This window comes from Diceros bicornis, chromosome 7 (assembly GCF_020826845.1).
Source record: "Diceros bicornis minor isolate mBicDic1 chromosome 7, mDicBic1.mat.cur, whole genome shotgun sequence".
NCBI classification, from domain to species: domain Eukaryota; kingdom Metazoa; phylum Chordata; class Mammalia; order Perissodactyla; family Rhinocerotidae; genus Diceros; species Diceros bicornis.
This window is the reverse complement of record NC_080746.1, coordinates 2,817,483-2,831,280: the sequence shown is the minus strand read 5'-3', so window position 1 is coordinate 2,831,280 and position 13,798 is coordinate 2,817,483.

Genomic DNA, 13,798 nt, shown 5'->3' with positions numbered 1-13,798 from the left:
CAGTTGGTTCAGAGTTTGGTGGAGGAGAGAAATTATCAGTTATGCCCTTTAATCCCAACAGTAATTGCAGCAAACACTGATGTCAATGAGATTATCTCAGGGAAAATATACAGGAATAAGAGGATGTGAAACTAATAAAAGTGACCTCAACTAAATTGGAGTCAGGAAGGCCTATAGAGGGAGCTCTCATGCTCTATCATACCTCGCCCTCAATTACTCCAAACAGGAAGAGAGTGTGCTTGCATCTCCTTGTTTTTGACTTTACCACCCAGCAGGAGGAAGAAAGATTTCTCTCCCTGACCAGGCAACAACCCAGCCAGTGAGAGACTGTAGCAACCCAACCAGTGGGATACCTTGAACACCCAGTTACCTCCAATGGGCTTTTTGTTTATTACAGCCCCTCCCAACTCCTCCTTTTCCTCTATAAAGGTAAGCCCCTTCCTGTGTCTCTCTGGATTTGCCTATGGCCCACCACAGCCTGCATATCCGAAATTGCAATTCTTTTGGTTGTTCCTGAATCAACTCGTTCTGTGGGTAAAACAACTTGTCAATTTACTTTCTAAATCGACAAGGATCTAGAACTGAGTCTTAAAGAACCATTTTTAATGTCCCAGCTAAAGAAGGGCTAGCCAAGGATAAGGGGAGGAGAGGCAGATTAAGATAGAAATATGTTACACAATCCAAGAGAAGAAGGAGTCTGAAGGGAGTGAGCAACAGTGCAGAAGGTTACCAAAAAATTGAGAAAGATGAATATTAACCTTTTTCTGTTAGATTTTTGTCAGGGAGGTCATTAATTACCTTGGTAAAAATTCTTTTGTAGAAAAAAGGGGCAAAAGCCAAACTGCTGTGGGTTAGTGGATGCATGGAAGGCAAGAAAAAGAAGAAAGCACGTGAAGGCAACTTCTCAAGACATTAACAGTGGAAAGGCAGAGAAAGATGGAGTGATAATTTATCTCTCCAGACCCCAATCTAGATCTCTGTCCCAGGGAAACCCCAAGACTGCTTTTCACAGCTGGTTTGGAAAAGCTTGGCTCTGTGTATATAATTCCCCCACTCCACCCCAGACTCTCTTTTTAATCATTCATTCATAGGAATAATGCTCACAGGCATTTTTTCTTTCAGAACTGTGTTGAAACACGATCTCTTATGTAAACGAACGTCCCAATTCAATTGATTCATTTGCCCACGAGGTCCATCCCAATGAGCCCTCCACCAGAAAATGTGAATTGGGTTGTTGTGTTTTCCTGGCAAAGATCATCATGAATCACTCCTCCTTTTCAGGGACATTATAGTGCCTGGTGTATTTCCTATTACAGTACATATCACAAAGTACAATAATTATTTCTTTACCTATCTGTAACCACCCCCAGCTGGTAAACTTCTCTAGGGCAGAAATTTAATCATTTTTACTTGTCTCACATAGTAGAAACTCAATAAGTGATTGTAAAATAACTGAGAAACGGCAGTAGCCTCCCCCATGCCCGTGGTGATATCTGTTGACAAAATTGGATTTCTGTGTTGGACACAGACCAGAGGAGACTAAGGAGACATGATGACTAAATGCAATATGGTATCCTGGATAGGATCCTGGAAAAGAAGGAAATTAGTGGGAAAACTGGTACAAGCCCTCAGGGCACCCAGCCTGAGACACGGAATTCCAATTACTTGTACCCCAGGCTCTTGTTTCTTAAAAAGAGTTGAGAGATGTGTAATCCTCTCCTTCAAAGCAGTCCAGTAGAAGGGTATGGAAAAGTCAAATGATAATCTAGATACTCTTAAGTCTCCTTACTAAACAAGTTAGCCTTCATAAGCAAAATTCTTTTTTAAGGGGAAAGTGTCATCCTCCTTTCTAGGACTCCCACCCAGTTTTCCTTCATGTAGGCTTGTTTAAATGCAGGAAGAATTGCGTGTGCAGGATGTGTCATAGGATCTTGGTCATAACTTATTCCACTTAGTTCCATCTTTCGTATTTTGTTCTCATGCCTGAAGACTTCCTGGAAAGCATATTTATCCATCATATGGCAAAGAATATTAAATAAAATACCTCTAGCCTTGTCCCTTTCTTATAAGGGAATGTGGATCTTCCATATCCCTACACAAATGCAGGTTGTCCAAGAAACTATTTGCATCTACAAAAGAAGAATGGTGAAGTCTGAAGCAAGGAGCACACAAGCCAATCTGAAGGAATGGAAGATTCAGAAATCTTTAGTACTAAAGATTTGGTACTAAGAAGACATAATGGTACTGTGAAACTCTGAGGCTACTAAGCGTATGATTATATGCAAATGTAAGCCTCAATAGCTTGGGAAACATGCCATAGAAAACAGTAATAACAACGGCAACGACAAGAGCATTCAGTATTTGCTCACCACTTAATATGTGCTAGGCACTGTGCAAAGCACAGGATATCACATCATTTCCTCCTCACAACAACACTATGCATTAGTCCTACTATTTTCCTCGTTTTACAGATGGAGGCAGAGGATTAAAGAGGTAGTATTGTACTGCGGAAGAGAAATCAATGTGTTCTCTCTTTCTCTCTCTCTCTCTCTGGTGCCACCCATGGTTGTCCATATTACCCCTGGCACCCCTTACCCTCAGAAATTCTGCTGGGAAAAATCCTTCCACTGACCTGACCCTTGACTTATTCCCACATTCTGAACCATTCCAGTTCAATGTGTATTTATTTGTCCAGGTGATGCCACCCCAAATCCTTTTTTGCAAAGAGCTATCTTAGAAAATAAATTATATATTAATATTCGTCAGGCAACATGCTAAGTAGTGGGGATACACAGATGATAAGCCCTGCTCTCCAATAGCAAATTGATACACTAATTAACATTAATAGCTTAATTGTTTGTAATGGCTTAAAGCACTACCCCATCTAGTTAAGATACTATCATTTTCATGGGGTCATTCAATGTCCAAACTCAAAGGAATAACTTGTGGTGTGAATTTTAGCACACTTGGCATATGAGGGTGGAGTAGAGGGCAGAAGATGAAGAGGAAAACTCTCTAATTCCACTATCTTAAAAACATATTCAGGGGCTGGCCCAGTGGCTTAGTATTGAGTTTAGCACGCTTGGCTTCAGTGGCCTGGGGTTCACAGGTTTGGATTCCAGGCGCAGACCTACACTCCGCTCATCAAAACCATGCTCTTGTGGTGACCCATATACAAAATAGAGAAAGATTGGCGCATATGTTAGCTCAGGGCCAATCTTCCTCAAGCAAAAAGAGGAGGACTGGCAACAAGTATTAGTTTAGGGCCAATCTTCTTCACAAAAAAAAAAAAACATATCTGAGTGAAAGAGTCTTTGGGAGCCTCCTCAAATCCTGTCTCTGTGTGGTTTCTCTAACTGAGTGGGTGCTGAGTGCCAAAACAAGTCATGTGTTCATGGTAAAACACACACACCTCAGACAATTCACTTAGAAATATATCTGAACATTAGAAAGCATCCTATATAATAGTTCTTCTCTGACTCTACTGTGGGTACAGATCACTTGGGGGGGTCTCACCAAAATGCAAATTCTGATTCAGTAGGTCTTAGATGAGGCCTGATAGTCTGCATTTCTAACAAGCTTCCAGATGATACTGGTGCTTCTGGTTCTGGGACCACACTTTGAGAAGCAAGGCTCTGGGGATTCTTTCTACCATATCACCACCCAGCAGCCGCCTAGACTTAACTTGGATTCCTCCATTGGTGGGGAATGTACTCCCTTCTAAGGTAGTCTATTCAATCTTGGACTACTCAGATTATTGGAATGTTCTTCTTTATACTGAGCTGAAATCTGTTAGCCCCACTCATTAAATGTTATTCTACCCACTAGGACCATAGGAACAGGTTTGGTCCTTCTCTCAGGTAACACTCCTGAGAGTGACGTTACCAGGTCAAAGATCAATGATTTCCTGGCATGCAGATTCTCAAGTATCTGTGATGGGCAGAAGCTATAGAAATTAATTCCCTTCAAAAGGGTAAATACAGAATCCAAAAGCATATCCCCTGATTATTTTTGCTCTTCTGGTAACTTTATGTTTCCTCAGCTAAATAGAGACAAGTCATAGACCACACCATGGCCTTCACAGCTTGTCTCAAACAGAAGTCAGCTCCACTGGGCCGTTATACAATCCTTTCCTGTCCTCCACACTCCATTACAATGTAAACATTCTAGCACTGGCACTGAGAGAACGATTTCTGTTTTCCTTGCACATTATCATAGTGCAGCAGGATAGACTCATTTTTCTAACTTTGATTAGAGGGATTGTTAGAGAAGAAAGTTCAAGAAGAGAATGATGTGTCCCAATCTATGGAGAGAAGACAGTTCAAGGCTAATTCATACCTCATTTGTGAGTTTGTTCCCCAAAAAGAGAGAGGGAAAAAGAAATGCATTTACTTTTTGACTCTTGTTATGCTATTAATTTGAAGGCAGCACTGTAAATGCTTCTAACCTCTCCGGTAGGTTTTTGGTGTCTCGTTCTAAGTAAGGACTGGAACAGAGGAAGTGATCAGACACACAGAGCGAAGTCTCACAGTCATCACAAAAGCCCAGGTGGGGCTGATTCTGCTGCCCTTTGACTCAATAAAGGCTGAATTATGAAAGACTTCAAATACAGTCTGGGATGGCCAGCAGTAAGCATTCATAGCTCCTTAGCCTTTATTGTTCATGAACAATTTAGGAGTCTGAAACCTTATTGCTAAATTTTGTGGTTTCTTCAGTGAGATAGGAAGAACAATTGAAATGGGAGGAAAAAAAGAAGAAGCCAAATGTGACCACTTGGAGAATCTGGATTGTATACAAGCATCTGTACGAATCTTGATCTGTCTGAATCAATGAGCCACTTGGTTTGGTATGAAGAGATCTGAGCAGCAGAGGTAGTGTGGATGTCTCTTAGCCTGACCTCCCTTTTAGACAAGCCCATGCCTTTGAAAGCTACTAAATTTCCCACTTAAACTCTGGCGTCCCCTGGGCCTTTTGAGAATCAGTTAGACCTCAGATTGTGTTGGCATTGGGTGAAGGTGAGGAAGCAGTGGAGTCGAAACAAAGCAGGTACCACCCGCTAATTCTCCATGCTGCATGACCCACAACACAGGAACATCTAGTGTAACTGCTGAAGAAGGAAAACAAGTATCTGAAGGTTTTAAACTTCAGCAACAGATTCTTTGTGGTTAAATAAGAACGGACAGCTGTGAGGGATCAATACCACCCATGATAAGGGGGGTCTACTATCTGATGGGCTGTCAATGTCCAAGTCATAGCTCAAGTTTACAAGTCACACATCCTATTCTCTAGTTAAAGAAAACACCAAGCACGATAGAATTGGTAGATTGACCAGACCAAACTTGAGATTACAGGGAACATATAGCTTTATAATTCCGCTTTCCCTGAAAAGAAAAGCTTGAGAGGACAAAGAAGGGGAACCACGCCACCCTCTAACTCGCAGCACACGCACTCTCATTACCACCCTGTATGAAACGGGAACACTTTCAGGCCCGAGTTATGATTTAAATGAAGCACACCGCACCAATATTGTGTGGTGCCATCTGTTATTTTATATTTCATGAAATTTGGCCAGTTTTGAAATATAATTATATCTCTTCCATTATATATGCAACGCAGACATTTTCTGAAACATAAATACAGTATGTGGGAAATGTGACTGTATTTATAGCCATTGGCTGGTGGAAAGCAAAAGGGCAGCTGGCACCCGTTGACAGTCTGGAGAACACAGCCTGCCAAAGGAGCAGGGCCCCCGGGTCGGAAGCTTTCCTCTCCATACCACACCTCATTCCCTAAGGAGGCTCCGCTGTTCACAATGGCTCATGCCTACTCATCTTCCAAGGAAGGTCACATCAGCTATATTTCAAATAGTCCAAGGTCAAGCATGTCTCCCTGCTTTGGGCTGTAGCTGCCAGACACAGACGTATTCAGTGATGCCCAGAATCAGGAAATGGGCATAGAAGGGACACAGTCTTGAAGGCAGCTCCTTCACCCCAGATGCTCCTTCCAGCAGTGCGAAGGAGGAGAGAGAACAGGGTAGGAGGAAGGTAGAGTCCTCAGAGACAAAGGGCCAGGAGATCAGGTGGACCTGCGGTTGGAAGAGAACCCTGTCCAGAGACAGCTAGCACCTCTTAGCCCTCAGCCCTCTGCTTGCTTCTGCAAAGGCAAGTCTAGAGCTTAGTGGCTCGTTTGGTTTTGGTGTCAGGGGTGCAAGAAAACGGTCAGGCTTAGTCAAGTCTCCAGTGGGTATGCTCTGGGATTTCTTTCATCTTCAGAGAAAAATAATGTTGTTTAGTTGAGTTGTTTTTTCTTCAAAATACTGCAAAGTGCTTTGCAATGACAGAGAGAGAAAAGCAAATGACAAGTACTTGAGTTTCCCTTTCTGTCTCTCCGAAACAAAGGCATTATTTTGTTATGAGAGCTATTAGATAACGCCAGGCATTTCTGCCACAGTCTTCACACCCATCTTTGGGAGTTCATGCAAACTTTTCTTCTTACAACACTAACTGCTATCACCCTGGACGATCCAGCCCAAGAAGAGTTTCATTGGCACTGCGTCTTTTTTTTTTTATTTGAGTTAGTTGCTAACATTTAAAAATGAGAGATTTCACATAAAACCCACTTTCTCTTGAAAAATTATAAGAGCTGGCATCATTGGTTGCATATTTTTGCCCAGCAACAATCTGCCTGCTCTGAGTAGCAGCTGCCCAGATTGGAAAAGAAGCACTCCTCAGTTTACCCCAGTCTCCACCACCCACAAAGCCCCCCACTCACTCCTGTCACCTGCCTGGCCCTTGAAGGCACTTGTGTCTGTGACTCTGAACTAAGCAATTGACTCTTATGGAGAAATATAGACAGAAACTGACATAACTTTTTTTTCCTGATGTAGGGTTGGTGAGGCACTAAAATATATCTGTAAACTCTCTAACAGGAAATTAAAATGAAATTTACAAGCCTTTCTGATTTTTTTTTTTAAAAACCTGAAAGTGAAAAGATAAATCTCTACTACAGTTCTTATTTTACTGTATTTTAGTTATCTGTTTTTTAATCATTCTTTACCAATAGACTGTGAGCAATTTTAGAGCAGGACCCAATTTAATTTTTCTTTGCACACCGGTGTCTATAACAGTGTTTGGCACATAGTGGACCATAATCTATGGAAGAAAGGAAAGAAGAAAAAAGTTAGCAAAGCCAGAGCTTAAAGCTAGACTGAGTGAAAGAGTTTTCATTCTCAGTCGAAGATCCTGGTCTGAGTCCTCTGACTCTGTAAAGTCCCAAATATAATGCAATATATTCCCTGGCCAGCCCAGAAATGCGACCAGGCTCTCCACCCCACTCCCCATCTGCTTGGCTGATTCCTAATTGTAACTGGGAAAAGGAGTAGGTTGCCCATCTAGAACACCAAATCCTGCGCCTTGGGTGATGGGCAACACGTAGCTCAGTGGCAGCTGCTTTTCCAGCATGAGTTGGACCTTTGAATACCAGCAAATCACTGCCCATCCTGCTCCAATTGTGGCCTCAATGAGAAGACACAGAGTTTTGAATGAAATGTCTCTGACTCCAAGAGGACAGAACACTGTTTGTGGAGTGATTGGATAGGATGCTGGATGCTCTGCCTTAGGGATGAAGGAACCCCAGAAAGGTGATAATGAAAGGAAAGTCCTTAAGAAGGCTCTGTCTTCACATGGAATTCCCACCTCTAGATTAAACTTTCTTAAAAACACAAATCTGATCACATCTTCACTCTTCCACTTAAAACAACTTAATGTTTCCCAGGGCTTGACGTTTGTATGGATCCAACAAATATTTACACGTAGCATGTGGCAGATGTCAGGATGAAAGTCCAAATTCTTTGGCATGGTGCACAAGGCCTTCCATTGTCTGGCACCCCCCTACCTCTTCAACATTACCTCTCACTTTTCACCTACTTTTCTTTCTACACTGCTGTCAAACTGGACCATTTGGACATTCCACGGAGTAACCAATGCATTAAGGGACTGGAGGTCATTTGTAAACAAAGACTTCCACTTTTTCAGAAGCTTTCAATCTGATCCAATCAAAGAAACTGCCATGCATGTCACGCCCCTTCCAGAGCACCAAACTCTGGCCTCCCTCCCTCCACTGAGCTACAAGAAATATTTTCTGGTCTGGGCTCAAGAACATTGACCACTTGTCCCCTGACCACTTTATCTACAATAGCAGGCACTCCAACCTTGTTAATCTCTAGCCCTTTATCCTGTTTCAGTTTTTGTCTTAGTGATTATCAGTACCTGACATAATATTATATATTTGTTTGTCTATTGTCTGCCTTCCCTGTTCACTATGCATCCCCTGTGCCTAGAACTAAGCTTGGCACATAGCAGACGCTCAGTGAATATCTGTTGAATAAATGAATGAATGAATGTCAGCACAGGGTGAAGCACTGACAATCTGATACAGCCACTGTGAGCAAGCACCCATCTCTGCTGACACGTTCAGTATTGTCACTATAATAGGAACCCTTTTTATTGAGAGTAATAAATCTGCTCTCATTTACCTGATTTAAATGATAGGTAGTTAGGATGGTTATTTACGCTTTCAGAAAATACTTAATAGGAAAGAGAAAACGACATAATATACAGGGGAGAGAGTAAAAACCTAAGATATAGACCTAAGCCAGTCCACAAACTGGTCTATATCTCCTTTCAGGAAGCCTTCCCTGACTCCCTTACGTCTGGGATATGAACCCCTCTTGGATGCTGCCACAGCCCGGTGGAGATATCTCCATACAACACATTACATTTCCATTGTGACTTTCCCGCACCATCTCCCCCACTGGCCTAAACGTGAATGAGGCAGAGTGTGTGGTTCTTTTCCTCATATTGTCAGCACCTTGCACAGCTACCCAGTGCCTAGTAAGTGCACTGGAGGGGAATAACACAAAGCTTGAGCTCAAGTTGGGCAATAGGAAGAGCACCAGACTTAAAATCAGAAGACTTGAATTCACAAGTTCTGTGCCATTTTGGCTACCCAGCATCTGAACTTCATCTGCTTTGGGGATGCCAGGATAGACCCTCCGTCTCCTACAAAAGGTAAATTGGAGCAGTGTGCCCTCTCTCTGTGCCTTGGCTCTACAGTGCAGTGGTGTGACTTAAGCCTGGCAAATTGGATGCATGGACTTAGAACTTTAACTCTTAAAAGAGTGCAACGAAATATAGTGACAGTCAGAGATTAATCACAGGAGCAGTAGTTTAATTAAGACTCTAGAGAATTGACCTAAGTGTGCAAGTTTGGCAACATCTGTAGTGGCAGAGTGGAGGGTACCAGAGATAGGGGTGCCGGTGGTGCGACCTGCTGTGCTCTCTGCTTCCTCATCCCCCCCTTAGTTCCTGCCTTGTGCTCCAACCTTCCTATTGATTCTGAGAACTGTCAGGTATCCTTATAATAAATCCCTTTGCTGCTTAAACTAGTCAGAGTTGATTTCTACTGTTGGAACTAGGAACTCTGACTGGTACACTCAACTTCTCTTGATCTCAATTTCCTTACATGAAATATAGAGACCATTCTTATTTCCTGAGTTGATGTGAGAGTCAAACATATTCATAGGATGTCCTAAAACAGTGGGAAACACGTAGCACACATTCAATAGTATGAATTCCCTTCCCACATCCTTAAAAATTTTTCAGAGCCAACCAGCAGGAGGAAAAGGGTTACATCAGTTGCACCAAGGCAGAGATCCCGAGTGGCTTTCCTGGAATGCTTGTTTGAGAGGTAAAACAATGTTTACCAATCTGCCAGCAGTACAGGTTTAATTAGTGTTTGCAAACTGCTTCACATCCTTGAGAGAAAGGTGCCACCTAAGCACAGGCCATTATCATAATCACCTGGTGCCACATATGCCTGAAACAAGGAAAGCAGAACTGCCTGAGACGGAATGGATTGCAGGGAGGCCCACATGACACTAATATCCTTTTTTAAAAAACATCTTTATTGAGATATATTTCACTTACCATAAAATGCACTCATTTAAAGTGTACAATTCAATGGTATCTAGTGTATTCACAGGTATGTGCAACCATCACTACAGTCAAATTGAGAACATTTTCATCACTACAAAGAGAAACCCCACGCCCTTTAGCTATCACCTTCCTACTCTCCAATCATCCCCAGCCTTAAGCAACCACTAACCTGCTTTCTGTCTCTATAGATTTGCCTATTCTGGACAGTTCATATGAATGGAATCATATAATATGTGGTCTTTTGTGACTAACTTCTCTCACTTAGCATAATGTTTTCAAGGTTTATCCATGTTGTAGCATTTATCAGTGCGTCATACCTTTTAGTGGCCAAATACCATTCCATAATATCCATCATATGTAAATACCACATTTTGTTTATCCATTCATCTGTTGATGGACATTTGAGTTGTCTTCACCTTTTTGCTATTGTGAATAGAGCCGCTGTAAACATTCACGTATAAGTTTTTATTTGAACATCTGTTTTTTTGTTCTTTGGGGTATACAGTTAAGAGTGGAATTGCTGAGTCTTATGGTAACACTGTGTTTAACTTTTAGAGGAACCTCCAGACTATTTTCCGTGGTGACTGTCCTTTTACATTCTCACCAGACTAATATGTTTTTGATTTCATAAAGATGCAGGCACCGCCTTACATTTATAAGTATTTATGTTAGTACTCTTTAAGGTTCTTTTTCCTTATTCAGAATATTATACACTTTTGTTCTACCTTGTTGCATATGGCCTACTGTGTCTTTAGCTGCCAAAGCTTATCCAGCTGCTATCCAGTCACACGCATTTCAATGCTGTTACTACCTCAGATTTGAGAACTCTCATCCATCTGGGCCCCATCCATTCCGAGCCTTGGTACAAACTTCATGACTGACTAGCTGTGTAGCGTGGCATGATATGTCTCATCTCTAAGTCAGCTCAACCCTACACGGGGTCTTATAACACCTTCCTAATATATCAGGTTTCGTTGTTCTGGGGCTAACTTATTTTAAAAAGTGTTCTCTGATTTGGTCCCAACTAGTTTACACTTGTACAAGGCTCTGCTCTTTTTAACATGTATGATAAAAAAAAAATACACGTGATAATTCTGTACATTCTTCAGTTGAAAAGTTAGGGTACTGAATAATAAACTAAAATGTTTTATTTAACCACATAGTGTTTGTAAAAGCCTCGATTTTGCCATCATCAGCAGGGCAAGACACTCCAGTTCCCCCCGAGCCCTACAGCTTCTCATGATCCTTCACCCACCCCAGTTCACACATTTCTATTTCCTATCTGGACACTGTGGGCTTTTGAATTTGAAATCCCCTGTATAAGAGGTCTCTGGAAAGTGTTTTACTTCTCATGAGAGCATAATGCATCCAAGCCTTACCAGGCTCGTTAGGAGAATTCATTTAAGAGCATTTTATATGTTAATTACAAATTCTTCTCTAGGGACCTGTTCATTGAATAGGCAAGGCCTCCTGGTATACAATCAGATATGCATTTGAATCTTTGCCCTCATACCCACTAGCTGTGTGATCTCAGACAGTTACTTGATATCTTGGAGCATCAGTTCCTTTATCTGTAATGTTGGGATAATAACAATTACCTCACTGAGTTCTTATGATGATTAACTGAAATGGAGGTCATAAGAATTATTATTATTTTTAGTACCTTCCCTCCCCTAAAGATCCTTATTAGTTGAGTCACAGCCATATGCATTTGAAAGCAATATTTTTACTTTGGGATAAATGTGAGGTATCAGTACTGATTCCTTGCCCAACAGTAAAATGCCCCTCTTGCCCTGTTCTGATACTTCAGCCCTCTGTGTCTCTATTTTCCTTCCTTTGTAATATCTGACATGTTCACATTACACAGAATGTCAGCTGTAGGATAATTAGAATTGTGGTGAGGGAAAAGAAAAGCTGGAGATTACCACCGGGAGACTTGATGTGGTTCAGGGGCAGCGTCTCTTGCGTTAGCCCCCGCACTGGACTGGGCCATGGCCGTTCCTGCCAACTGGCTCAGTGGAGATGAAAACTGTCATTTATTTGGGTGGCTTTGTATCAACACTTCTCTGAAAATAAGAGAGGGGCTGGTACTCTGCAGCAGCACTTAGTACCCCCAACAACCACCGCTTGAACCGAACTTTTCCTGTTAACGGCATTTCTTTTTAAAAAATGTATTTTAGAATTCAGATGTTCCATTAACTCATACTGGTGTTTACCACAGTTGGTAGATGTTTAGAAAGTTTTATTATTTGTTTAGAAATACTTGGAAAATAAAAATATCATAGAATTGAAATGTAATATTCTCACTAGTAGTAACAGTAATAATATAATGATAACATGTTTCTTTTGCATAAAATTCATAACAGGCTTCTAATGGGAGAACTCATATTGCTTGTCTTGAATAATGAGAGTGGGATCCTGTAGTCCCCAGTTCCAAAGTTATTTCACAAAGGGAGAGCACAGAGGTCCATCTCCTGGTGAGAGATGGGCCTCTCGGCCTGGCTAGCAAGGAGGAATGGCTTAATGGAGTTAAAGATTGCTAGAGAAAATGCCAAACTTCCATTTTCTGAGATAAATAATATTGATGTAAGAATAGAAATTAGTTTTTGACAGATAGATGCTGGACCTTGTGACGTGAAAACCAAAGACATATCTGATGGACTCTAGTTTGCTTTAGAAAAGAGAAAGAGCTCAGAAAACCTTGGCTCAAAAATGGTTCTACCTTCTCTGTGAAGCATGCAGAATGTAATAAGCTTTCAAGAAAAAGTAAATGAAATCAAACTAACAGAGTATCGTCTGAGCTCCCTTTTCTGGTTCTTCTCTTTCCAATATCTTTCTTTGTAGCCATTTACCATCCAGGTTAAATTTCCTGAAAGTTTATTTTCATCAATCTACTTCTTGGCTAGGAAAACCTTCAGTGGTGCATCATTAATTCTTTAGTCTTGCGTTAAAGGCACTCCAGAATTGAACCCCAACTGATATAGCTAACTGATTTCCATTATACCCCTACATGAACTCTCCAACACCCAGTCAGGCCTCATCAGCTCCAACCCGCATTCAGAGTGTTGTGACTAGAAAGCGCTTCTGGGCTCCTCATGGCTTTCCTTCCACACCCAGCTCTAGCTCCATCTTCTCTGATCGCCCAGTCACCTGCCTTCAATGTCTTCTAGTCCTCTGAAAACATTATCTGTACTTATCACTTGCTACCTTATATATGCTATGGTTTTTCAATAAGATCATAAGAACCTTAAAGGCCAGGTCTATTTTTCTACTATTTTGATACTTAACAACTAGTACGGTCCCCAGTCCCTGGAAAAAATGCCAGAAACGTTTGTTGAGAAGAACATCAGCAGCACAAAAATGCCTTACCAAGGCTCTATAGTCTTCTGCTTGTAGAGACCAGATAATTCCCTACCTTTTTCCTAAGCCTCTTCTCACCTACTATGGCCAAGAAGTTTCTGGCCTTCTCTACCCTCCCCAGAGAGAGGATGTGGGTTGGAGATGGACGCAAACAAAGGAATCAGTAGCTCTCATGTAGATGATGTTCTCAGGAGATGGGACCACGCCAAAATCTAGTTTTCTCTTTCCATATACTTGGCTGGAGCCACATACCTAGTGGTTGAGGCCCATTCAAGAAGCAAGCAATTCAAGCAAAGGTCCAGCTCTCTGAGAGGGGAACTTGGCAAACTCGAGTTGCCACAGTAACCAGGCTCCCAGCTTCAACATATTCTACTTATGTTTTTCAGTTTGGGGTTTATGTTGTGGAGAGTTTTCTCCCCCTTCCCTTTAACCTCCAAATGTGT